Genomic DNA, 27,739 nt, shown 5'->3' on the forward strand with positions numbered 1-27,739 from the left:
GAAAAGGCCTAGCTTTGGGCCAAGGACGCTAATAAAATTCTATTTTGACCAATAAAAAAGGCCCATGCCTTGTTGAAAATCGAAAATGGGCCAAGCATTTAAACTCATAATTTTTTCCACATTTTTGTCAGTTTTCAGAATAAAATCGATTATTAGCGTGTAGTAATAGTAAATCGTCACTCAACTAGCAAGAAATCACTTTGATTGATTTGAATACTGAGAAATACGAATTGAAAATGTGGTGAATAATATTCAAATCGAATTTTCTCAAAGTCAACGATCTGAGGATTGGCCCTTTGAATAGGGTCCTAAAGCCCTGTCCCAATTTTAGCGCCAAACGCTTAAGCTAAGGCCAAAAACACATGTTTACTCATTTTTTTTAATGTTTTTCGTTTGTTTAAGTCCAAAAAAACATATTTATATTTTTTTTTTTTGAGATTTTGTCACACCCCTTGGCTTAAACTCAAATTTTGTGTGTATTTAGTTTTCCGTGTCCCTTCCGAAATGTCAGATAGGAACAACCCCAGTGTAAAAACTAAAACCCCTGTGGTGTTTTTTTCGACTAAGCGAACGTCAAACATGATCAAAAGTGTCAAGGTTCATTTATGGATCCAATTTTTAAATTAAAGTTTAAATATGATTTAGCCGTTTTTTGAGCGGGAAAAATTGCTAAAGTAGTTGCAGTAACATGTTCTTTCGTGTTATCAAATAAAAACAAGATTTCATTACACATTTTAGGACCCTATGGTTACGCGAGAAACTTCAAAGCTAGCCGGGGTAAATTAGTTTCTACGGTCATAAAACGAACATTTGCTTAACGTGTCCATTATGCCCCTTATTCCCCTACAACTCGTTCTGTAAAAACAATAGAAATAATAAACCATAGAAGAATAATGTCGCTGGTATTCCCTTTGTTGTCGCTCCGAAACATGTTGGGTACATAAGTGTCAAACTGAATACATTTTCGCGTTGACATTTATAGCCCCGCCTATCTCCGCCAGCAAAAGATGTTCCGACAGCGACATTCTCCTTCTATGGTTTATTACTTCTATTGTAAAAACCATCATTCTGCAAATTGTTGCGTAAACTCCTACCTATTTCATTGCAATTTTAGAGAAAACTTCGTTATTAACGCAAACAAACCAGAAATATTCTAGACGGTTTTGAAAAACAACCCTGATCAGAAATGGTCACCCTGTACTTGCCTCTCGAGCAGGCAACTGCTCGAATAATCAGATTTTGACGTTTCCCAGTGAAGCCAGGGCCGCATTCAGAAAAAGCATCTGAACTTTCGCCTGTGTGTGCGTGAATTCCCACTCGTTCGTTCCGCTGCTTTCGCTTCGCGACAACAGCCGTGTGGTGCAACTTGCTGTCAGTCAGTCAGTTTCCGACCAACCAACCAGGCAGCAGCTTGTACTGGTACGGGAATCGCCGCGCGTTCGAGAACAAACTTCCCCACGATCGACGACGACAGACAACGACCCCCGAAAGAAACAACGGACAAAAAGAAGACTGTGTAAAACTTTGCCTAGCTGGAAACGAAGTGCGAAACAATCATAATTTTCGGTGTGATTCGTGAGTGCGCGATTTCGAATTCGAGAACAACGAAATTGCAGTGAAGTGGCGTTGGGATTTGTTAGGAATCGGGAAACCAAAAAGTGCGTGAAATTATTCGGTTTAGTTCAGCAGGCGTTCTTCGCGACCAAAAAAACGACCGACGAAAAGTGCGAACGAAAGAAAGGAGACGGGATTGCGTTGGTGTGAGTGTTGCACATAGAAGATGAATGCGTCGTCCCGTCCCGATGGATACCGATCTGAAGAAGTCGTGGATTCTTTGGATTATGAATAATCTATGGTTTCGTGTGTGAAGAAGAGCCGGGATTATCGCTAAAGTGTATTACCGACGTGGGTGGAGTTGCGTTATTTTTACGGTTATATTCAAACGAAACGACATTATTTTTTTTTGTTTTCGGGTGCATGTGCCTCCTGAAGAAGTAAGTATCCGAGTTCGACCGAGGGTGTGAGTGTGTGTGTGCGTGCGTGAATGTGTTCAACGAAGCGAAGAAGGCGACGCACAGTGCGGAAGTTGTGGATACTGGGTGGTCAAAATGTTTGAATGGGTATTTCAAACTTCATTTCTAACGATGTTCATTTCTAATCGGTTAGTTAAACTTTACATTGGGTCCAGGAAATGATTTGAAATGTGACTTGTCGAAAAAGTAGTATTTAAGATTTTGATGAGATCTGAGAACTAACGATATATTAAGTTCTAAAAATCCGAAACTACAAAAACAAGGCTCGCGTCAATTTCAAAATTTTCTGCTCAGATTCCTCAGTGTTTTAGGATTTGTCCGGATGATTTCGCCATAGACTTCTTCAGGAATACTTTTAGAGACTCCTCCAATAAATCTTTTAGGTTTTCCTGTCCCTGATATGCCAGGACAACGTCCAGAAATCGCTCCAGCGATCCTTCAAGGAACGCTGAGAAGAATTCCCCAGACTGCTCCAGAAATCCTTGAACACTCCAATTCTACTACCTACAGTACTTTTCACAGCGATTATCTTGAAAATTTTCCCAAGGACAATCCCAGATTTCTCCTCAGATTCCTTGAAAGGGTTATTCCTGTGATTTAAAAATATTTGTTTTCGGATGTGTTTTTCAGGAAACCTTCCCTCGCCGATTTCTGCAGTTACTCTTCCAGCCTTTTTCAAGCCTTTCCTTCAAGATTTCAATGACTTCTCCCAGAAATTTCTTCTCGGATTGTTCCAATAATGGCTCTACACATTCGAACAGGGATGGAGTTCCTCTAATAATTTGCACAAGCTTACTTTTAGAAATATCTTCTAAAGAAGCACTTATTTGGTTTTGGAAAGTTTCACCATATTTGTATTATGAAACTTACTATTGAAAAAATACGCCATTTTTGAAAATTACGCCTTCTGGAGTTTTGCTCAATCAATTCTACATGTTGTTAGCCATCTAATAGTATTTTTCAATATTTTTTTGAAACAAAAGAACATTACTTAAAAAGCACTTATTTGGTTTTGGAAATTTTCACCATAACTGCATTAGTAAACTTACTATTTAAAAATACGCCATTTTTGAAAATCACGCCTTCTGGAGTTTTGCTCAATTGATTCTAAATATTGTTGGCTATCTCACAGTATTTTTCAGTATTTTTTTAAAACAAAAGAACATTGCTTTAGAAGCACTTATTTGATTTTTGAAAGATTCACCATATCTGCAATATAAAACTTCTTTTTAAAAAAAAATACGCCATTTTTTGAAAATTACGCCTTCTGGAGTTTTGCTCAATTGATTCTACATATTGTTGGCTATCTTATAGTATTTTTCAAAATTTTTTTGAAACAAAAGAACATTTCTTTAGAAGCACTTATTTGATTTTAGAAAGTTTCACCATATCTGCAATATGAAACTTCTTATTAAAAAAAAAAATACGCCTTTTTTGAAAATTACGCCTTCTGGAGTTTTGTTCAATTGATTCTACATATTGTTGGCTATCTTATAGTATTTTTCTATATTTTTTTGAAACAAAAGAACATTACTTAAGAAGCATTAATTCGGTTTTGGAAAGTTTCACCATATCTGCATTATGAAACTTACTATTTAAAAAATACGCCATTTTTGAATATTACGCCTCCTGGAGTTTTGCTGAATTGATTCTAAATATTGTTGGCTATCTTACAGTATTTTTCAATAGTTTTTTTGAAACAAAAGAGCATTGCTTTAGAAGCACTTAATTGATTTTGGAAAGTTTCACCATATCTGCAATATGAAACTTTTTATTAAAAAAAAATACGCCATTTTTAAAAATTACGCCTTTTGGAGTTTTGCTCAATTGATTCTACATATTGTTGGCTATCTCACAGTATTTTTCAATATTTTTTGAAACAAAAGAACATTACTTAAGAAGTACTTATTTGGTTTTGGGAAGTTTCACCATATCTGCAATATGAAACTTACTATTGAAAAAATACGCCATTTTTGAAAATTACGCCATCTGGAGTTTTGCTCAATTGATTCTAAATATTGTTGGCTATCTTACAGTATTTTTCAGTATTTTTTTGAAACAAAAGAACTTTGCTTTAGAAGCACTTATTTTTTTTTCTTATAAACTTGAAAAATTCTCAATTGTATCCTTGTCTTTGATTGAGGACTTATTCACACTTTGGACTTTGGGAATTCTGCTAATTGCCCTTTGGTAATTTTGGGAATTTCTTTTTGAAATTCTGGGAATTTCTTCTAGAAATTCTGGGAATTTCTTTTAGAAATTCTAAGAATTTCTTTTCGGAAATACGGGAAATTTCTCCATGGAAATTCAGAAAATTTCTTCTTGGAAATTCTTGGAATTTTTTTTCTTAAATTCCTGGAATTTCTCTTTGGAAATGCCGGGAATTTCTTTTTTGGTATTCTAGGAATTTTTCTATGGACATTTGGTAATTTGCCTATGGAAATTCTGGAAATTTATTCTTAAAATTTTTAATTTTTTTTTGGAAATTCTGGGAATTCCTCTATTGAAATTCTGGGAATTTTCCAATAGAATTTCTGGAAGTTTCTCTATGAAATTTCTCCATGGAAATTCTGGGAAATTTCTCTTTGGAAAGTCTGTAAGTTTTCTTTTGGAAATTCTGTGAATTTCTACTAGAAATTCTAGTAATTTCTTTTAGAAATTGTAGGAATTTCTTTTAAGAATTTCTGTGATTTTCCCTTTGGAAATGCTGTGAAATTACCCCTGGAAATTCTGTGAATTTCCCTTTAAAAATTGTGTAAATTTCTTTTAGAAATTCTGTGAATTTTCTTTGGGAAATGCTATGAATTTTATTTTGGAAATTCTGTGAAATTCTCTTTGGAAATTCTGTGAATTTCCGTTTGGAAATTTTGGGAATTTCCCCTTGAAATTCTAGAAATATCTAATTGAAAATTTTGGGAATTTCCCTTTTTAAATTTTGTGAATTTCCATTTGGAATTCTGTGAATTCATCTCTAGGAATTCTTGGAAACTCCTTTAGAAATTATTGTAATTTCCTTTTGAAAATTCTTCTTGTAATTCTGGGGATTTCCCTTTGGAAATTCAATGAATTTCCCTTCGGAAATTCTGGGAATATCCCTTTAGGAATTTCCCTTTGGAAATTCTGGGAATATCCCTTTGAACATTTTGGGAATTTCCCTTTGGAAATTCTGGGAATTTCCCTTTGGAAATTCTGGGAATTTCCTTTTGGAAATTCTGGGAATTTCCCTTTGGAAATTCTGGGAATTTCCCTTTGGAAATTCTGGGAATTTCCCTTTGGAAATTCTGGGAATTTCCCTTTGGAAATTCTGGGAATTTCCCTTTGGAAATTCTGGGAATTTCCCTTTGGAAATTCTGGGAATTTCCCTTTGGAAATTCTGGGAATTTCCCTTTGGAAATTCTGGGAATTTCCCTTTGGAAATTCTTGGAATTTCCCTTTGGAAATTCTGGAAATTTCCCTTTGGAAAATCTGGGAATTTCCCTTTGGAAATTCTGGGAATTTCCCTTTGGAAATTCTGGGAATTTCCCTTTGGAAATTCTGGGAATTTCCCTTTGGAAATTCTGGGAATTTCCCTTTGGAAATTCTGGGAATTTCTCTTTGGAAATTCTGGGAATTTCTCTTTGGAAATTCTGTGAATTTCCCTTTGGAAATTCTGTGAATTTCCCTTTGGAAATTCTGGGAAATTCTCTTTGGAAATTCTGGGAATTTCTTTTTGGAAATTCTGGGAATTTCTTTTTGGAAATTCTGGGAATTTTTCTTTGGAAATTCTGGGAAATTCCCTTTGGAAATGCTGGGAATTTCCCTGTGAAAATTCTGGAAACTTCCCTTTGAAAATTCTGGGAAATTCCCTTTGGAAATTTTGTGAATTTCCCTTTCGAAATATTGTGGATTACCATTTGTAAATTCTGTGAATTTCTCTCTTGGAATTCTTGGAAACTCCTTTGGAGAATCTTTTGATTTCATTTTGAAAATTCAGGGAATTTCCCTATGGAAATTATGGGAAATTCTTTTCTGGGAATTTTCCTGTGAAAATTCTGGGAATATGCCTGTGGAAATTCTGAAAATTTCTTCTTGAGATGCTGGGAATTTCCCTTAGGAAAATCTGGGAATATCCCTATGGAAATATTTGGGAATTTCCCTTTGGAAATTCTAGGAATATCCCTTTGGAAACGCTGGGAACTTCCCTTTGAAAATTCTGGGAATTTCCCTTTGGAAATTTTGTGAATTTAACTTTTGAAATATTGTGTATTTCCATTTGTAAATTCTGTGAATTCCTCTCTTGGAATTGGAAATTCCTGTAGAAATTCTTGTTATTTACTTTTGAAAATTCTGGGAATTTCCCTATTGAAATTCTGGGAAATCCTGTTCTGGGAATTTTTCTTTGTAAATTCTGGGAATATGCCTGTGGAAATTCTGGAAATTTCTTCTTGAAATGCTGGGAATTTCCCTTTGGAAATTTTTGGAAATTCTTCACATTAGTATGGTAAGAGGGAAATCCTTTTCTGGGAATTTTCCTGTGAAAATTCTGGGAATATGCCTGTGGAAATTCTGAAAATTTCTTCTTGAGATGCTGGGAATTTCCCCTAGGAAAATCTGGGAATATCCCTATGGAAATATTTGGGAATTTCCCTTTGGAAATTCTGGGAATTTCTCTTTGGAAATTTTGGGAAATTCCCTTCCGAAATATTGTGAATTTCCATTTGTAAATTTTGTGAATTTCTCTCTTGGAATTCTTGGAAACTCCTTTAGAAATTCTTGTGATTTCCTTTTGAAAATTCAAGGAATTTCCCTATGGAAATTATGGGAAATCCTTTTCTGGAAATTTTTCTTTGAAAATTCTGGGAATATGCTTGTGGAAATTCTAGAAATTTCTTTTTGAAATGCTAGGAATTTCCCTTTGGAAAATATGGGAATATCCTTATGGAAATTTTGGGAATTTCTCTCTGAAAATTCTGGGAATTTCCTTGTGAAAATTCTGGAAACTTCCCTTTGAAAATTCTGGGAATTTCCCTTTGGAAATTTTGGGAATTTCCCTTTCGAAATATTGTGAATTTCCATTTGTAAATTTTGTGAATTTCTCTCTTGGAATTCTTGGAAACTCCTTTAGAAACTCTTGTGATTTCCTTTTGAAAATTCAGGGAATTTCCCTATGGAAATTATGGGAAATCCTTTTCTGGAAATTTTCCTTTGAAAATTCTGGGAATATGCTTGTGAAAATTCTGGAAATTTCTTTTTGAAATGCTAGGAATTTCCCTTTGGAAAATATGGGAATATCCCTATGGAAATTTCTCTTTCAGGAATTTTCCAATAAATTCGACCAGACATTCTTCATGAGGTTTCATCAAAAATTTCTGTATGTATTTCATCCCGGAAATATTCCTGCAGTTCTTCCAAACATTCCTCGAGTAATTTCTCATGTAAGATCTTCACAATTTATACAATTGTTTGTTTCAGGTGTCACATCATCAAATACCACAGCAATTATTCTAGTTATTTCTCCAATAGTTCCTTCACGATGTTTTTTAAGGACTTCTTCCTATATTTTGAAATGTATTACTTCAAATAAAAAAAAAACCTTCAGGATATTATCCAGGGATGCGAAGTATTTTTCTCTTTTCAATTATCATCTTAGCAACTTATGAAGAACTCCTCCAAGACATTCTGAAGAATCTAGGAGCTCTTTCATAGATCCTTGCAGGAGTTCATCACGAATGTCCACACAAGTTTCATCAGAAGAAAAACATAATTCTCGCGTAATTTTTCTAAAAGACGTATCTTACATTAAAAGATTTTTCTGCTTTCTCTTTTATCAGTAACTGGGCAACATTAACCTCTTCAGTTGCGTTTTTTTGGTATGAAACGCTAGCCAAAGACATATCCTTTCGAGCTATAGTGAAAAACTTTCCAAAAGCTTTAGTATCGCACTGTTGTAATCGAAAGAGAACTAAAAAGACCTAAATGAACCGGTTTCAGCCTTATAAAGAACCTAAAAATTTCCCAAGATCCCATCAACTAATGCGCAGTCAAAAGTATAGAAACAAGTTGAGTTGAAGTCAGATTTATACCAATAAGTTGATCGAAAGCCGACGATAAAGAAAGATGGCATTATTTTTATCCCATTTGACCCAGTGATTCGCCTGAATAATTGCGGACCGGTGGGCATTTTCAAAACATCCAATGGTCTTCGAAAAACCGCAAACGAAGAAAATCCGTCAAAAATATTCGAAATGGCAGCATTATGAACCTTTATCCAATTTCCAGATTCTCACAGAAACTTCTTCAGTAGGTTCTTCTGGTTTCTTCAAAATTGCTAGACAATTCACTAGACGCATCGCTGAAAAAAATACCTGAATTTCCTAAGAAAACTCAAATAATCCTAGAAGGAATCTCCGGAGTGTTTTTGAGGATAGTCTTAGAAAACCTAGCTAAATCACTGAATGAGACCCTGAAGGACTTAGGACTTTCTTGATAAACATCGGAAATAAAAATTTTTCTAGGAAATCCTGTATTCTGAAGTTATTTTGTATTCTAGGCTTATCCTAGGTAAAATGAACTCTTGAAGAAAACTACAGTATAATACTTGCCGCAAGTAAAAAAAAAATCCTTTGAAATATTCTTAGTGAAAGGTCTCATCGGATTCTCTGATAAATTGGTATAAAAAGTCTTGTCTCTTGATTGCGTTAGTCGATTTTTTTTTTTGTTTTCTTGATTCCTGTTTGATCTATTTTTGGTTCTCATCTGATATCTTTTTGGTGCCTGTTCGGTATCCTTTGTGAGGCATGAAGTCTGTAAAGTTCTTATTTTTATGACACTTAGTCGCTACCAGCCTCTGATGTGATGTGTTTGAAATGTGCTTTGTAATAAGTCGGAAGTTTCTATTAAAACCGGTAGTTACGAATGAGTTCTCTGCTCGACGTTGTTCCATAAGACTTCAACAGTAATCGTCAGTTTGATGGCTTGTCGATTCCTTCAGCAATCCTAACCAGACAACCTTTAAATTGCTTATGGATATTGAACAAGCTCTTACTGATTCCTATCTCTGATAAGATTTTCTAGAGATTCATGTAAGTTCTTCCCTATGGATTGCTAATAAGATTTTCAGCGATTATAACAAATTTATTATGAAAACTTCAGCGTATTGCTTTAGAATCACGTTGATTTTTTTTTCTGAAATCCTATACAAATCCTGAGATCATTGGCAAAGCATTTTGTAGTTTGCATAGATTTTTTGGCAAGCCTTCAGTAAGGATGCTAACAAATTTGCTAGGTTTGTTACACGAAAAATATGAAATTCCGTCGTAAACTGAGAATCAGTTTAGAAATCCGAAATCAGCAAAATATCTCGCAAATATTTAGAAGAAAAACGTCTTTCAAGAATCACGCAAAGTGTCCTCTGTGAGTGTGATATAGTTCACTAGAATACAGAGCTGAGAAGCAGACTCTGCGCATAATGTTGCCGAGTTTCAGACAGTTCGTCCGAGAAAACCAACCCATGCAAAAGTGAATGGAGATGCTTAAGAAATTCTTCAACCTGGATGTTATGGATTCAATTTTTACGTGTGGTCGTCTGTTAGTAGGATTTATCGATCGCGTTCAAATCCATGATTTCATCCTGGTGGATAATTTGAAAATTTTCCATGTTGTATATTTTTGAAGATTCCGATGAGTTCCCATAAGAATTCCTTCGGAATTGCTACAAAAAAACTCTGAATTTCTCTAGCAGCTTTCATTGGAACTGCTTGAATAAACTTAGTATTTTTTTTAGGAACTCTGAAAGGAATTTGGAAAGCTTTCTCAAACTTTGAATGATTTTCTGGATCAATGTCTTGGTGAACTTTAGGATGATTTTGCAGATAAGCTTTTGAAAAATATTTTATATGCAGTTTTTTAACCACCGCTTAAGCCACAAACCTAGTTTTACGAAAGTAAGTAATTCAAAGGATACTTTGAGGAATAACTGGTAGAAGCTCGCTTATATTTTAAAAAGGATTTTCTAATATAGCTTTCCCTGCTCAAGGGATAATTTTTCCTTAAATACTTCACAGAAATCTTTAAAGAATTCATCTTAATATTTGAAAACGGGAAGTTCCATTACAATTCCATGAGCTCCAGCAATTTCTTGAAACAAATTTTGTCAGAACTGCTGAAGAAACTTGCCGAGAAAGCTTGTCTTTTTTAGAAGTTCTGTAGCACAGCTCTATGCGATCTTCTTTTGGAATTACTGAAGTTGTTCAAAGATTCATAGATATATTCATGAAAAGATGTCGTTGGTTACCAGTACTCAATGTTGGAAGATGTTGTATAAAAAATAAGTGCAGAAATAGCTGTAGAACTTCAATCATATGCTTCTAAAGCAGCGTCAGAGGAAATTCTGGACATTTTTTGAAACTGACAGGTATTCAGAATTCGTTATAATTTGATTTCGGAACACGATTAAAGCAAACGATTTAATCACGAAACGGAGTGTTGACCACTTAGTTCACCCATATATTATCCCACTATGCGTCAATTCGGAAAATTTGTTTTCCTTCGATCGGATTGTGCCTTACCGTAGCCCAAATTTGTTGACACATCTGCTCGAACGTGCGAACACCCCGATAAAAAAAAACAGCATCCTAACTCATAACACTTCTTTTGTTCTTTCTTTGCAGCTCGACGATGGGAAAGTGTGTAAAATTACGGAAAAATCCAAAATAGAAGTACAGATACGGATGATGTGATCACCGAGACGACGACGAAGAAAATCTTCCATCGAGACGCGAGAGACAACGGGGCGCAAAACCGTGTTGAAAGTGTGAGTGTTTGTGTTGGCCGCCCCGCGTGAACGACAGTGGCCATCAGAAGGAAGAATCCCAGTAAAAGGCCACTGCTTCTTGTGTTTCACCGTCTTCATCAACAGTAGCAGCAGTAGCAGCACGGCCAGTGAAATTTTCATTTTCCGTAAAACCGCCAGTTTCCACACTTATAGTTTTTGGTTGGCGCGGGCGCGAGTAGTGGCTATTTTTGGTTCCAAGGAAAATTTCCGTGTTTCGTGTGCGAAATTTGCGCCCGTTTTTCCATCGTTCAAGGTGAACGGCAAGAAGGAAGGAAGTTAGGTGGAAGTGCTCTGTGCAAAACTGTCCGCGTTTAGTGCTCGCTCTGCGGAGAAGAATACGTTGCTAGATTTTGCCGAGTGTTGTGTGTGATCAAAACATAAAAACAAAGAAGAAAACGACGACGACAACGACGGTGATCTTCGTTTTGGTTGCGGCATACAAGTAGACACTACTACCAGCGAAGGAAGCTCAGCCAGTCAGTCAGCGCAGCTCAGCCTCAACAACATTGGGAAAGGTGTGCTTCTTGCTTTGGGCTGTTGTAGCGAAGACCAGAGCTGAGAAAGCCTCTGAAGATATACAGAAAAAAAGCGAAACGCGTTCGTTCAAAAGTTCGATCTTCCCCAGCTCAGGACGGTGGCCCAAGAAGAGCCCCACTGGCTGCTAGAATAGTTTCGTTGAAGCTAGCAGGAAAAGCGGGGAAAAGACAGCGAGGCGCGAGGGTGACTGGGAGCCGGTTGGAAGAAAGAGCCAGTCAGGAAATAACAATTTAATTGTTCTCAACTCGATTCCGAACGCAATTGGGATTGGGTTGATGGGTCTACTACAGCTGTGAGTGGGTCTTCTCTACACACGCCAAAGGCCCAGCAACGAAGGGGAGAGGCGAACGTCGATTGGAATTTCTGTTTGTGGACTGTCCGGCTCGAATCGATTTTTGTGTGGTGCGTTGCCGATTGCTGGTTCAGGAACGATAACGATTCAAGGTAGGTGTTTGTTTCGCTCTGCGGGAAGTTCCCGCGGCGAAAATTATGATTTGATTTAGTTTGGCGTGGCGAAAAATAACGGATTCATATAGTTTAAGTAGTTTGTAAATTTGTGAAGGATGCATTGGGCGGATAATCGCTCCTAGGGTACCCTGTTGGAAAAGATGTTAGTTTACGTTATGAGTTGAATTTTTCTTCAGGATATTTAAGAATGTATGTGAGGAAACTTTCTTAATGTTGTTATACAACTTCCTTAAGAGAGTTTAGGGAGCATTCTTCAGGAGATTGAGGAAATCATTGAGTAGGAGGATACACTTCCGTTAGGAAGTTGGGTATACTTCCTCCGGGAAGATGGGCAGACTTCCTTCGGGAAGATGGGAAACCTTCCTTCAGAAAGTTGGGTATACTTCCTTTGGGAAATTTTTCTTAGCGACGTTAGGCAAATTTTAAGTGGAACCAGCAAACTTCGGAAAGGAAGTTAAACTGGAATGTTTTGGACATTGTCTTCAGAAAATTGAGTAAACTTTCTAGTAGAGGAAGCTTTGCTGAAAAGAAAATTTACAGCAGCAATCTTGGATAAACTCTTTTCAAGCTGGGGAAAAACTCCTTCGAGATATGAAATGTTGAGAAAGTTGAAATAATTTTCATCAAACATTTCAAGAATGTTTCATCAAGAAGTTGAGCGTTTCTTCAGAAAGTGTAGAGAATTTTCTTCATAATGCAGAGGAAAATTTCTTCGACTAATAGAGGATTTTTTCTACAAAAAACATACGTACCTCTCCCAAAGACGATAGAGAAATCTTCAAGAATTTGAGATTTATTTTAAAGGCGGTTGAGAGAATTCTATTCAAGAATAAGTGATTTTTTTTCAAAAAAGTTTAGGAACCCTTTTCGAAAGCTAAAGAATTTTGTATTCCATAATCTGAACCAATTTTCGTCAAAATTCAATTTAATTTCTACAAAGAAGAAAATTAAAAAGTTAGGAAAATGTGGTTCGGTGTGTTCGAAAATTTTCACAAACCTTTGTATGATAGGTGCCTAGCATCCTTCAGCTGATAATGCGGAATTGCTTTTTAATATCGACCGAAAATCTACAATCTAAATCATTGAATGTATCCGAGACCGTGTTTTTATCGAGTTTCAACAAACAGTTATCGAGCTATATCTGCAGCATGCTGGATTCAATTGTTTACCAAATTCGATTTCCAAATTTTCGCGGAAAACATCTTCCGTGGATTCAAAGAATCCTAAGCTGAAAAAAAACAAGAACGTTGCTTTGGAAAATCGACGAAACTTCTTTTTCAGAAGCTCAGTAGGCTTTCAGAAAGTTAACCTCGTCGCATCACACTGAAAACTTTCTTCATAAACGTTAGGAAATAATCTTCTGGAAATCGTACCACTTGAGCCGCCCTTGTTCGAGCTGCCTCCAAGAACCTAAAAGAGCACCCTTCAGAAAGAAGCTGAGGAAGCTTCCTTCAAGAAAATAGGATCAGTGGAAGCTGAAAGAGCATCCTCCAGGATACTGTCAAAGCTTTCCCTAAAAGGCTGGAAAAATTTCCTTTAGGAAACTCTGAAAGCTCTTTCAGAATTTGTAAAAGCTTCAACATATTTTTCCATGAAGCTGCAAAAACTTCCTCAGGATGCTCGAAGAACATCTTTCAGAAAGTTGGAATAGCTTTCTCCAAAAAGCTGGTTTCCTTCAAGAAGCTGGAAGCGCTCTCTCCAGGTAGCCGGATTAGTTTCCTTGTGAAAGCTCCAGAATGTTGGAAGAGCTTCCTCTAAGAGGATGTAAGTGCTTCCTTCAGTAAGCTGGAAGAGTTTCCTCCAGGAAACTGTAAGAGGTTCATCCAGAAAGCTGCAAGAGCTTCCTCCAGGAAGCTGTATGAACTTCCTCTAAGAAGCTGTAAGTGCTTCCTTCAGGAAGCTGGAAGAACATACTCCAGAAAGTTGTCAAAGCTTCCTCCAGGAAGCTGGAAGAGCTGTAAGAGCTTTCGCCAGGAAGCTGTTAGAGTCGGGGCTGGAACCTGGAAAAACATCCCCCAGAAAGTTGGAAGAGTTTCCTACAGGAAGCTGTAAGAGCCTCCTCCAGGAAGCTGAAAAAAACTTACTTCAGGAAACTGTAAGAGCTTCCTCTAAGAGAATGTAAAAGCTTTCTTCAGAAAGTTGGAAGAGTTTCCTTCAGAAAACTGGAAGAGCTTTCTCCAGGAAGCTGTAAAAGCTGGAGCTGGAACCTGGAAAAACATCCCCTAGAAAGTTGCAAGAGTTTCCTCCAGGAAGCTGTAAGAACTTCCCCCAGAAAGGTGCAAGAGCTTCCTCCAGGAAGCTGTATGAACTTCCTCTAAGAAGCTGTAAAAGCTTCCTCCAGGCAGCTGGAAGAACATTCTCCAGACAGTTGGAAGAGCTTCCTCCAAAAAGTTGCAAGAGCTTCCCCAAGGAAGCTGTAAGTGCTTCCTTCAGTAAGTTGGAAGAGTTTCCTCCAAAAAGCTCGAAGAGCTTCCTCCAAAAAGCTGTAAGTGCTTTCTCCAGAGAGCTGTAAGACCTTCCTTCAGGAAGCTGGAAGAACATCTTCCAGAAAGTTGGATGTGCTTCCTTCAGGGAGCTGGTAGATCTACACTAGGATGTTGAGAAAGCTTTCTAGAAAAATGTTATCTTTCGAAGCACGTTATTTTTTTCTGAAAGGTTGTAATGCTTCCGCGAGGAAGCTGCATCACTGTAATGCAATTTTATCATAAATTTTAAAACTTATAGAGAAGAATTCTAGTTTAATAAAAAAAAAACTCTGGCCACGTCCATGCCAAGAAAAAAAAATTACAATAATACACAAAAAAGTAACAGTTTGCTAATAACTTCAAATAAATAAAACATGTCTCGCTCACTTTGACTCAAATTAGGTATTTGAAAACAGTAAAGAACCCCAAATATAGACATTCGTTCATGTTTAAAGCTCTGTCGAACGACGAATGAGTCGTTCGGTGGCCATGCCACTAAATGACCTTTCAATGCAACAAAAAAAGCTCATACAAAGAGCCAATTAGCTCGGCTTTTAACTCCAGTGACAGCCACTTAGGCCAAACACTAATCATCAATTAGCTTGCAATCGCGAAACGTCACGTCGACATCGATTTAGCACCTGACATCAATGATTGAAATTATCACCTCTCCAAACTCTTGGTCGCCATCCATCTGATGTCAACCGAATTTCCTCTTGTTTACACCATCAACCTCTTCTTCTTCTCAGCCAATCGTTGCAACAAACTAAGTGGCAATTAGCACAACGCCAAGCGCTCCAAGCATCTTTGGGTCCCAGCAAAGTTCAAACGGTGGGTCCCATTTCTCAGGCCGGCCCGAGGAAACCTTTGGCCTTCAACGGCCGCCCCACATCTTTCTTCGTTCCATTATTATCGCTCTGGAAAAAAGACGGAACGAAGACGCCGGAAAGTCATTCACAGCATCCGAAAAACTTTGTTCCACCTTTTTATCGGTCGCATTTAGTACCGAGGTCGTGCCGCCCTAACCTAGATTCCCTTCGCTTGAGAATGGGAGATAGGGTGTCCCAGTTTAAAAAATCAGTTTCGAAAAGTCAAGGTGCTCAACCTAAGAATGAAAAATATGCCTACTTTTTTGTAGAACATGTGAACTTTCTAAAAGAATCCGCTAGGTTCCGCCAGATCGATGCATGAAATCATTGATCAAATTGTAATATGTTGACACCAAATACAATAAACAAGGTCTTTTGATTCCGTTGCATGCTTCTGTAGAGCGAGCAATGCAATCAAGATCAATCGTGTTCAGTCGAGGATGAATTACCAATTGGTGAGCTCGTTTCATGCTTATGATAACACATGTTAAGTTTATTTAATTTCCAAGCAAACTATGGATGGTTCCTCACTACAAGTGTCGATACAAACCTAGAGGCATCGCGTAAGGAATTTGATTACTTGTGCACTGATTCACACAAATGCTATAAATAAGCATATTTTTTTATTCTACGATTGAGCACCTTGACTTTTCACACATCGATTTTTCTGGGACACCCTAATTGGAGGGCTCATCCGAGGGCTAAGCAAAAACCAACCCATTATTTTTCAAGAAATCGTCGTCCCAAGTCGGATGACTTTGCTCTCCAAAGGGAACGAACCATCCAGAGAAAAAAAAAATCGTCCAATTACCGAAATTAGTATGAACTATAAACTCAATCAATGAGTGCCGCGCGCACGCGGCTCTCGCAGTTTGTTTCGTCTTTCCCGCATTAGTGGGTCACCTTAAAGATTCGTTTGGGACTATTTGATGGTCTCTTTCTACCGATCGGCTGGCTTGACTATCCGAGACTCCGAGACCGACCGTGTGTGTGAGTGTGTAATTCTTTCTTTCGGAGTTTTTTTTTTTTCGTGCGGTTCTCTTCCATCCCTAAGGTTGCAATTATCTTGCGGTCTAGGCAGCGATGCTGATCGTGATGATGATGACCACCACAATGAGTGGGGAAATCGGGGTCGTAGAAATGATAAAAAATGACCAAGATCTGGGTTGGATGGCGCACGCATCGGTTTCGCATGATGATTTGTTATTTTTTTTTTCTTCCGAAGGGAGTTTGAAATGATCCCATGGGTTTGGATTGAAGTGATCGCATGGAAGCGTCTAGCTTTGGCCGGGAGACATATCTTTTTGTTTGATCAACGAGTCAGAAATGCCGTCTTTGGTTCTTTGTTTGGTCTCGTGGAAAAATATATCTCAAATGTTTTCAATGACCTCGTTTTGAACACAGTTTAAAGTAATGATTCCCCCCTGGGGGTAAAATTACCCCCAGGGGTAATTTCCTCATAACAGAGGGGTCATTAGGCATAGCAAAGCTACCTCATTTCAAAGCACAAGTCTTTAACCCAATCTCAGATATTTGTTCTGTGAAATTTTGTTGAGAAGTTTTAAACGATAAATTATTTGAAGAAATAGTTTTTTAATCGCTCAAAGTCATGAAATCATGAGAAATATAAATCATAATACGTATGAATTCTCTTTTTAATTCTATCAGCATTTGAACTTTTCGATTTGAAATCAACCTTTCGATGGTACAAAACACCTTCGAAAGTTACATTTCTAATCGGAAATAGTGGGCCTGGAATGCACGAATTAGACCTAGGCGTAAAATTACCCCCAAGGGGTATTTAATACTGAAACGGGATTTAGTGCTTCTGAGAAACAGATATAGAATATTTTTAGATCTTTGTTACAACTTCTTAGTTTCTTGAATGGCCCAGAAATAAAAATAACCTCAAATGAGAGTGATCTATCGTGCTTGAGCCTATTTCTAAAACATGACTTAGAGCCTAGTAAGTGGAGGCTTAGAGTACTATAAATCCTGAGGGATATTTCATTCTCAATGTCACGGAATCCAAAGATAGTCGTCACAATTGCCGACTTGTGCCCCTATTCACGTTTTCAAAGGCACTAAACTGGAAAAATAGTTCCTATTTTAAGCTTTTTGCTAGTTCACAAAGCCAAAAAAAAAATTACTGTTGTTGGATGCTTTCTTGAGATTTGTGCCTTTGAAGTTCTAGTGCAATCTCAGAAGTTGATTCCAAGCTGTTTCACCTTGAGGTGAAGATGAATCTAAGCCAAAATTCAAATGTTCAAGAGCACAAATCTGGAGAACCGAACATCCGTTTGAGCGGAAAACTTAATCGATTGGTCACTTGCTGGTGGTGACTAAACGATTAAGTTTTCAGCTCAAACGCATGTTCGGTTCTCCAGATTTGTGCTCTTGAAAATTTGAGTTTTGGCTTCAATTTATCTTCACCTTAAACGAATCGAATTGGAAACATAGAAACCGCTACAGTAAGACAATGTAGACAATTTTGAATCCATTTTTCAGTTTATCAATGATGCTTTTGAGAAACAGATAAAACATACATTTGGCTAGTCTGCTATGAAACTACCCCTAAAGAATTTGCTACAGAAATTTCTCTAGTGATTCCGTCAGCAATTCTTACAGTGATTTGTCCATAAGTTGCTCTAGCGATTTCTCTATGAATTCGAAAAAAATATCTTCGGGAATTTGCGGCAGGACAGCCTTAAGCTGTCCAACTTTGATACCTACAGTAATTTCCCCAGGATTATACCGAAAATCCTACTAGGATTTGCATCCGAAATTTCTACTGGGGTTGTTTAGTATTTCTTCCACTGATTTCTCAAGGTGATCTTCCAAGAATTTTCCTAGAACTTCCAAAGATTTTTTTTTAAGACACTGACACGTTAATGCTTCCAGTGGGCATTTTGCCCTTTGAAGGAAGCACCACACTAGACAACGGACTAGCATGCAACGCCCAGTGGCACAGTCGGAAAACATTCCTCACGAAAAGTTTTCCACAGCCTGCAGCGGGAATCGAACCCACACTCCTAAGCACGATGCGGCTAAATGCCTGGTGACACTAACCGCGCGGCTACGAAGCCCACAGATTTATTCTAAGAATTTCGAAGAAATCAAATCTTATCAGATTCTCTGCGCTGTTTTTAACAGCCATTACCACAAGGCTCACATAAAAAACGCTTCAAAAAATCCTTCTAGCTTTATTTCAGGAAATCTATATGAAACTCTTCCATGAATTTATGTATAGATTCCTTAAAGGAATCCTACAAATGATCTCTCCTGATTTTTACAGGAATTTTTCAAAGTACTTTGCAAAAAATTGGTTCAGGGGTAGCTTATAAAGTCCATCCTAGAATTTGCTCCACGGATCCTGTAGTCTTTGGTTTCTTCATAAGTTCATTTATTCCTGCGATTATTACTCTGATATCTGCTGATGATATGATATCTTCTATGTTTTTTAAGGAATTTCTCCAGAAAATCCAACTAACCAGTATTTTGTAACTTTTTCAATAACTAGCTAGCCACGTTCCAATGGAATTTGAAAGCTAAGAATTTTGTATGACTTTTCTAAGATCCATAATGTATGTATATGTTCGAATTAAAAATGGCAACATCAGCAAAGATATTACTTTATTACTCTGAGAACACAGAACATAAGTGGCGATGTTGTGTCAAAAGGTGGAGGATAAAAGTTTTATTTTTTTCTGAGATTTCCTGACATCGACATGTGATTGGCACCATAATCGCCTGGATTTATGCTCCAACCATACTCCATCGAGCATATTGTATTCGATGCTGTTGTAGTGTTTCTTCAGTTTTGAAACACTTCAAAAGTTCCAAAACATCCCACGAATGTTTTTCACCAAAATTTCCGTATGTTCTACTGCATAATCTTAAACATAAAATCCCGGAGTTGTCATTCTGTGAGTGACGCTCTGAAATGTTTTACATTAAAAGAAACATTTTGATAGCTTTTCTCGGGAACACTACAAAAGTATTATATGCTTCAAGACGGAATACTACAACAGCAATTAGATAGTGTAGCAATATAGTGTACATTTCAGCGATTTTGCAGTCCTCATCGAACGACGGCTTCAGTGTGACGTAGCTTCAAGCACAGGGAAGTCGAGAACAGAGTTGATGTACCAATTATGGCCAAAGTGGTGTTATGACCAATTATGACACGTGATAATTTTAATGTTTTCACATTTCGAAAGGTTTTGTGTGTTTTAACAGTAAGTTAATGGATATCTCTTGATGTTAAAGCATTCGAAACGATTTAAAATGTGAAAGTTATTGAATTTTTACGTATGGCCAAAAAGGGAATTACCATGGCCATAACTGGTACACATCTTCCTATTACCAGAACGAAATATACTGACTTACCGGGAAGTGATTAGGTCATACATAGTTTTGCGCTTCCCAATTTCGTTAGAACGTCTGCCACGTTGGGTAAGCTAGTACATTCAAAATGTTTGTATTCGAATGTAAAATGACAACTTAAGCAATGAAATTTCTTTGTTAATAACTGTGAAATTGCTCTGCACAAAACATTACTGGAGATGTAATGTCAGGAAATAGTTGATAATTGTAACAACGGCTACGAAATCGCATAAATTAATGCTCCTACCATACTGCATTGATCATGTTGATCATGTTTAATGCTGTTGTAAGATTCTAATTTAAAATGATTACGACATTGACGACATTGGAGGGGCCCAGATAGCCGTAGCGGTAAACGCGCAGCTATTCAGCAAGACCAAGCTGAGGGTCGTGGGTTCGAATCCCACCGGTCGAGGATCTTTTCGGGTTGGAAATTTTCTCGACTTCCCAGGGCATAGAGTATCTTCGTACCTGCCACACGATATACACATGCAAAAATGGTCATTGGCATAGTAAGCTCTCAGTTAATAACTGTGGAAGTGCTCATAAGAACCCTAAGCTGAGAAGCAGGCTCTGTCCCAGTGGGGACGTAAAGCCAGGAAGAAGAAGAACGACATTGACGCTGTTGTAGTGTTTCTTCTGAACATTTCAAAAGTTCCAGGAAGAATTTGAGAGAAGAATGTTATCGAAAATTCTTCTGCATAGCTGTTGTAATATTCTATCAATTAAATAAACTATTGCAGTGCTCCAAATGTTCTATTGTTATGCTCAAAGAAGCATTCCAAAGCGTTGTTGATAGACAAACAACTGTGGAATTTTATGTAGATGATTATGCCATAAATTTATCTAGAGAGTCTCCCAAAATCTTCTTAGGGTCCCAGAAGTTTCTTCAGAGATCTTTGCAAGTGTTCTCTGTAAAAACAATCTGAAGAATTTCTATCTAATTTCCCTGCAAAATCCTTGAATAAATTAATTAAAGTTTGGTAAAATTTCTGGAACAATGTTTGGAAAAATGGAACTTATTAAGCTATCCTTAAAAGATCATGCAAATTTGTCTTTAGAAAGAAATTTTGATGGAGTTCTTAAAGAAATCCGTGCAAAATCCCAGGTGAAATCTCTAGAATTGGAGATATCATTAGTTGAAGGCTTTCTCTGCGAAGCTCGGGTGCTTCTCAGAAGAAACTTGGAAGTTTCTCAACAGAAGCTCGAAAGCATCTTAGTTAAAAGCTCGGAAACTTCTAACACCGAAGCTTGGACGCTTCCCAGTAGAAACTTGGAAGTTGCTTTGTAAAATCTCAGAAGCTTACAGTCAGTCAGAAGCTCAGAAACTTCGCTTTCTGAACCACAGAAGCTGCTCAGTCAGAAACTGAAGAGTTTCTCAGTAGTCGCTTGGAATCTTCTCAGACAGAAGTGCGAAAGTTTTTCAGTTAGATGCTTAGAAGCTTCTCAGTCAGAAGCTGAGAAGCATCTCATTCAGAAGTTCGTACGTTTCTACTTCAGAAGCTCGGAAGTTGCTTAATAAGAAGCTTGCTAGATTCTCAGTATGAAGCTTGAAAGCTTCTCAACAGAAAGTTTCTTTGTAAAAGTTCAAGAGCTTCTCAGTCAGGAGCTCGGTATCTTCTCAGTAAGAAGATTGGAAGCTTCTCAGTATGAAGCTCGGAAGCTTTTCAACAGAAGCTTGGAGGTTTCTTTGTAAGAGCTCAGAAGTTTCTCAACATAAGCTTAAAAACTCAGTCAGAAGCTTCTTAGTGAGAAGTTTTAGAAGCTTCTCAGTCAGAAGCTCAGAAGCTTCTCAATCAGTAGCTCGTAAGTTTCTCAGCCAGAAGCTCGATAGCTTCTCAGTATGAAGCTTGGAAGCTTTTCAGAGGAAACTTGAAATTTTCTTGGAAAAAGCTTCTCACTCATATGCTCTGAAGCTCCTCAGTAAGAAACTCAGGAGATTCTCAGTCAGAAACTCAGAAGCTTATCAGTTGCAGGCTCAGTCAGAAGCTGAAGAGTTTTACAGTAGTCGCTTGGAAGCTTCTCCGACAGAAGCTCGAAAGTTTTTCAGTTAGAAACACAGAAGCATAATTTTCCCAACATAAGCTTAAACACATCTCAGCAGAAGTTTAAAAGCTTCTCAGTAAGAAGCTTTAGAAGCATCTCAGTCAGAAGCTCAGGAGCTTGTCAGTTTCTCAATCAGAAGCTCGGAAGCTTCCCAGTAAGAAGCTTAAAAGCTTGTCTGTATGAAGCTTTTCAGAGAAAACTTAGAAGCTTAGAATTAAGCTTAAAATCTTTAAGCTTTTTGCTCAGAAGCTTCTTAGTAAGAAACTCAGAAGATTCTCAGTCAGGAGCTCAGAAGCTGAAGAGTTTACCAGTAGTTCCTCGGAAGCTTCTCCGATAGAATCTCGAAAGTTTTTCAATTAGAAACACAGAAGCATCTCAGTCAGAAGCTCGTAAGTGTCTCAGTCAGAGCTTGGACGCATCTCAGAAATATGTTTCATTGTAAAAGCTCAGAAGTTTCTCAGCAAAAGCATAAAAGCTTCTCAGTAACAAGCCTCAGAAGATTTTCAGTCAAAAGCTCAGAAGAAGCTTAACAGCTTAGTTTAGAAGCTTCTCAGTGAGAAGCTTTAGAAGCTTCTCAGTTAGAAGCCTTAGAAGCTTCTCAGGAAAAAGCTCTAGAAGCTTTAGAAACTTCTCAGTAAGAAACTTTGGAAGCTTCTCAATAAGAAGCTTTATAAGCTTCTTAGTAAGAAGCTTTAAAAGCTTCTCAGTAAGAAGCATTGGAATCTTGTCAGTGAGGAGCTTTAAAAGCTTCTTAGTAAGCAGCATTAGAGGATTCTCTTTTTGATACTCAGAAGCTTCAAAAAGAGATGCTCAGAAGCTTTTTTTTAGTTTATCAGTTGTAAGCTCAGAAGCTGCTCAGTCAAAAGCTCAAGAGTTTCTCAATAGTCGCTCGGAAGGTTGTCAGACAGGAGCTCGAAAGTTTTTCATTTAGCAGCTAAGAAGCATCTCAATTAGAAGCTCGTAAGTTTCTCAAGCAGAAGTTCGTAAGTGTATCGTCAGTCAGAAGCTTGTGAGCTTCTTAGTCAGATAACTCAGTCAAAAGCTCGGAATCTTCTCAATATAAGCTTGAATGCTTCTCAGCAGAAGCTTGGAAGTTTCTTTGTAAAAGCTCAGAAGCTTAAAAGCTTCTCAGTCAGAAGCTCGTAAGCCAATCATTCAGAAGATTGGAACATTCTTAGTCTGAAGCTCTGAATTGGGTAATAACTTCTTAAAACTGTGCCACAAATCATCACAATACCTACAATGATTCGTAAGAAAATCAATCTCCCTCGTTTCCATTGCTACAACAAAGAAAAGGCAATCAATCACTTTCCTTCGAAACGTCCTTCGACGATGAATAAACCCTTCTATAACTGACTGATCCTCCCGAAACTACCACAACCATTCCTCGTATCATCCATCAATGGTTTCGCCCCCATTCCAGAAGAAATATCCGTTCAATCGCGTTCATTGCCCGAATCATTGTCGTCGAACCAATTGAAATTATTAACACGTTTCAGTCCAGCCCAAACCAAGATTGACAGCTTGTTGGCGCCCTCGATCGCACTCATGGTTGGTTGCTATTTCGCGTTGATAAACAACGAAAAGTTGCGAGCTCGCGCGATTTCGAAGAAGAAGGATGATTGGCTGGAACCGCCTTTCGACTTCTTTTATTTGGTCGAATGTCGTTTTTTTTGCTGCCTCTCTGCAATCAATGTTTGTCTGTTTTCATAATTTAAAACACAAACAGAAAAAAGGTGGAACGGTGGAAGTTGATTGTCCTTTTGGCGAAGCCAATCGAAACTTGTCGGATCGAAGCCTACAATGTTGAAAGTGGAACAGCTTTCCTCGCTTCAACGCTCGAGTAGTTAGATTCGGCTTTGGCTTCTTTCGATGACATTCATCGCGGTGGTGCATTCTGGGTCACCACATCGCGTTCTCCCGCTTTCGTTTTTGCGCGTCTTTTGTCCGGCTGGCTACTCCGGAAAAGGAATTGCTGTTCGCCAAATTCCTCCGGCTCGGTCAAAGCATATTGGACGCGCGCAGAGAGACCCGGATCGGATCGATCGGTTGCGTTGTGTGACACTTTTTGCTGGATGTTTGCCAGCTTCTTCCTTTTTGGGTGTGCACTGGTTTTTTTAGTGTTGGTAGCCGACGAAAAAGTAGGCAGAAACTGAGAAAATGTAATTCAAATTGTTAAAAAACTGTTGTAGACGTAAGATATTACAACCTTCATGGTACTTACCATTACCATTATGGTAATACGGTCTATTACTAACTTCATCAATATAAAAACGATGACGATAGAAGTGTTGCAATTTACAATATATTCATTAAATTTCTATTTAATATACGGTTCTTACAGTTACTACCAACTTTATTATGGTTATAACGATTGATTACCATAAGACTAATGGTAATATCGTTTTCAGAAACATTCAACCAAAAGTATCAATGTAGTTATGCAATTCATATTTGTTACCGTGAACTACCATATCACATATGGTTATCATTGCCGCTATTTGAGTAATCGCTCAAAAGTTAATCATTTCCAATCGTTTCAAGACCATTTCAGCACAGTATTTTTTTATTCGGGCATCCCGCTCGTCATCTGCTTCCAAACTAGGCTACCGAGCATCGGGCACACTGACAAACTGGCGCGGGAAATGTCACCGTCGCTCGTCTGATTGGGTCGAACCATTTTTTTTGCCTTCTTATTTTTCCCACATTGTTGGTCTCGTTTCTCTGTTTATTTTCTCGACGACGACGACATTGGCTTCGTTGTCCAGTCGCTCAGTAGAGTCGACGTGAGCTTCGGTTTTGCACTGTGGGATCTTTGGTGGAGACTCGGATCGGTGGTTTTCCTTTTCAATTTTTTGCACGATGGGGGACGGAGTTCTTTTTTCGGAAGTGTGACAGCTTCTGATTTGTGGTCAGGGCTCGAAGCTTTTGTTTAAAATTTATTCACGAAAAAGGAGAATGTGACAGGTTAGCTGACATCGGCACGTTGTTGGCAGCATAATGCGCGTACAAATTGGCTGGTTCAGAATGGGAGGAACGAAAATAAACTGACGTTTTTGGTTTGGATAGAGCGAAGACAATTTTTTTTATTGTGTTGTACAGACTGCACTGTACTTACCTTTAAGATTTATGGTTCAGTATATTTTTTCACCCATTTTCAAAATTATCCACGTTAGAAAGGATTACTATAATTTTACCAGCTAACAAGCAATTATTACCGTGTATGAGTAACCTGTGGAAATACGAGACAATGAGTCAAAAAGGTGAGCCAACTCATCCATGATTTTTTGACTGCTGAGTTGCGTGATTGACAACTCACGCATGAAAAATTTGAAACGTGAGTTATGAGTAATTGAGTTTTTCATAACACTGATCATTGCCCCAGAAAAGTTCTTTCAGAAACTTGTCAAACATTTCCCTGGAATGCACATTCGTGAAGGATTCTCTCATACATCTATCGAAGGTTGTCAATTCGGTAAGGATATTACTAAAACTCAAGGATTTCATCAAAACTAAGGAACTCTCAAGAGATTCTCCGAAGCGTTATCCTAGAACCCACCATTCGGGATTTTATAAGTAATGCGTGTAAAATCTGAGCAAGGATCACTTCAAGACCTTGTCAGAAATGGTTTTGTACAGGCTTTGAACTGTTCGAAAGTCGAAGAAACATTACTACAGTATTTTGGTAACGTACTCAATGGAGTATTGTTAGAGCATAAAATTAGGCGATTTTGCAGCCATTGATATCAAAGGCGCGTCCACATTCAATAACATGGGTAGGACAAACGTTCACAGAATCTTTATGTCAAAGGAAGTCCAGAAAAATAGTCAAATTTATGGAATCCTTGACAGAAAATTGAAAGTGCCTGTTTTCATGTCAGACATTACCACAAGAATAAGAAAGCTCCAAGATCATTGGTGTTGATCTTACCAATGATCTTGGAGCTTTCTCATTGATGATTCATTACTTAATCAAAATTTATATCTTTTTTCGGACCAGTTTCTTTGTATTCTTTTTGAATTATGATTAAAGAATACCGAAGTACCTTAACAAAGCTTACAGTAGGGTGGTTAGCAGATCTCTTTTTAAAGATCTGATCTTTTTGTGTTGCAAGTTCCTAAAAAGCTATTTTTGACGGATAGTCTAAAGCCTGATTTGAACAAAAAAAAGACACTTTTCTTATTCCTTTCTAGAGAGACTATTACTCGTCTATTACACAGGCTCGTAAGAAAATTTCCCAGATTTCTCGGGCAAGAGTTTCAGTAATTCTGCTAGTATTTTCATTAGAGATTTCTTCTTGCATACCTTCAGGGGCTTCTACAGAGATCCCTCCAGAAATTCATCTTCTGATGCCTTTACCAATTCTCCAAGGAAATCTTCCAGCGGTGTTTCAAAGGATCCTTAGAATTACTTCAGAATTTGCTACAATCCTACATGAAATCGTTGAACACTCCGATGCTTCAGTAATTTTCACAATGATTATAGTGAAAACTATTTCCAGTAATACCCCCAGATATTTGTCGACTAACTCTTTCATGGATTGCTCCAATAGTTAAATTTTCCAAAGATTTCTACAGGAGTTTATCCAAGAAAAGCCAGGAAGTTTCATTCTAGAGTTTTTGAATAATTTGGTTCAGGTGTTTTTCCTAGAAGATCTACAAAAATTCAGACACCAGTATTCATTTCTCTTATATGGAAAAATACAACACTACCATAAAAAAATAAATTTTGAGCATCGAAAGCATTATGAACATTGTTGATAAAAATTGTTATACTCATGCAATTTGAATTATGTGACAAATTAGGCGAATAAATTACCATACAAGCTAGCAAACTTGTATGCAAGTTGGCTGAAATAGTCAAATTTTGCATTTTCAACGGTGAGTATCTCAAAAACTAGACGTGCTATGATATATTTGAAAACGGCAATGGATTCAGCAGATCTTAATTTAGTAAATAGCAGTATTTTGGTGCTTGAGACAGAAATGTGTTCCGCAGTGTTATTCTTCCTGACATTTTAGTATGAATTCCTACAATGATTCATCCACATTTATCGAGGAACTGCTGTAGTTCATTGAAGGTTTAATTCTGCAATTTTTTCAAACAATTTCTCGAGTAAAACACTGGTCCCACAGTTATGAATCATTTAAGGCTCTGCTTAAATTTGAAAAATTATAGAGAACAAAATAAACAATATTTTTTTAATAAAATCAATGCCGAATGGTAAAGTAGGGTATACACCTGCAGTTCATGCACAATGTTGTCATTAAAATTGCTGAAAGCATTTGAAATTTTCACTTATTTGTACATTGTCTAAAACCACAATTTATGAATCGGCAATATAGTTGTCCATAAATATGAATCAATTTAAACACGATTTATGAATCAGTTGTTTACTTTCAATTATTTTGCAATTAAATGCTATATAGTTAATATGTTTATTAGAACACTGCCTCGAACAACTTTAATTATATCTGGAAGTGAATCGGAACCGAGTATTTCAAGAATCTGCATGATTTTTATTTTATTTTTAATGTTGGTACTGAGCGGGCCTAGTGAACATTGGATTTATGGATTTATATGCTTCTGGAGCATGGTTATTTGGAGGATGATTGCAGTAGTGTAATTAGACAATAATTAGATCTAGATGGCAGAACTCGTAAATGCTTGACTCTTCGACTGCCTTTACTGCACTGATTAATATCGACACGGTCGATCTGTGTGTTTTAAATTATAGATCGATTCATGAACGTCCATATCGATTTGCTGTAATTTTCTTGCAAACTTCGTATGTGTTACACATTAAATTCCTTTGTTATGCTTCATGGATTGATTCATCAATCGATAACATGGATTCCATAATTTTTCCACCTAAGTTCCCGAAGCTTTCCCTTCAGATTTGTATGCGTCAACCTATGGACGCATAGATCATCACCCAACACGGATTCAGCGTGTTTTGTTATGGTTAGCTTGTGTCATGATCATCATGTTCAAGTTGGTCAATTCATGAGTTATGTTTGTTATGATGAAATCGATGAGCATTGAAATCGATTTCCATGTTCAAAACTTCTAAATTGTTTGTGATCAACACATAACGAACTAAACTGCGGTTGGACCTTGTG

General features: G+C 37.5%; 1 protein-coding gene across 4 annotated transcripts in view; it reads left to right on the forward strand.

The window, feature by feature from the left end:
* Positions 1-1,367: 1,367 nt before the first annotated feature.
* Positions 1,368-27,739, forward strand: part of LOC5573415 — a 627,799-nt gene continuing 601,427 nt past the window's right edge. For 3 of the 4 annotated variants that reach the window (XM_021839303.1, XM_021839304.1, XM_021839306.1), the window contains exons 1-2: positions 1,369-1,994; positions 10,682-11,826. The gene's annotated coding sequence lies outside the window, so the exon portion shown is untranslated. Of the gene's footprint in view, positions 1,995-10,681; positions 11,827-27,739 lie in introns of all 4 variants that reach the window. The other variant, XM_021839307.1, reaches the window with a different exon arrangement.

The sequence above is a fragment of the Aedes aegypti genome, chromosome 1, assembly GCF_002204515.2.
Source record: "Aedes aegypti strain LVP_AGWG chromosome 1, AaegL5.0 Primary Assembly, whole genome shotgun sequence".
Classification (NCBI taxonomy): domain Eukaryota; kingdom Metazoa; phylum Arthropoda; class Insecta; order Diptera; family Culicidae; genus Aedes; species Aedes aegypti.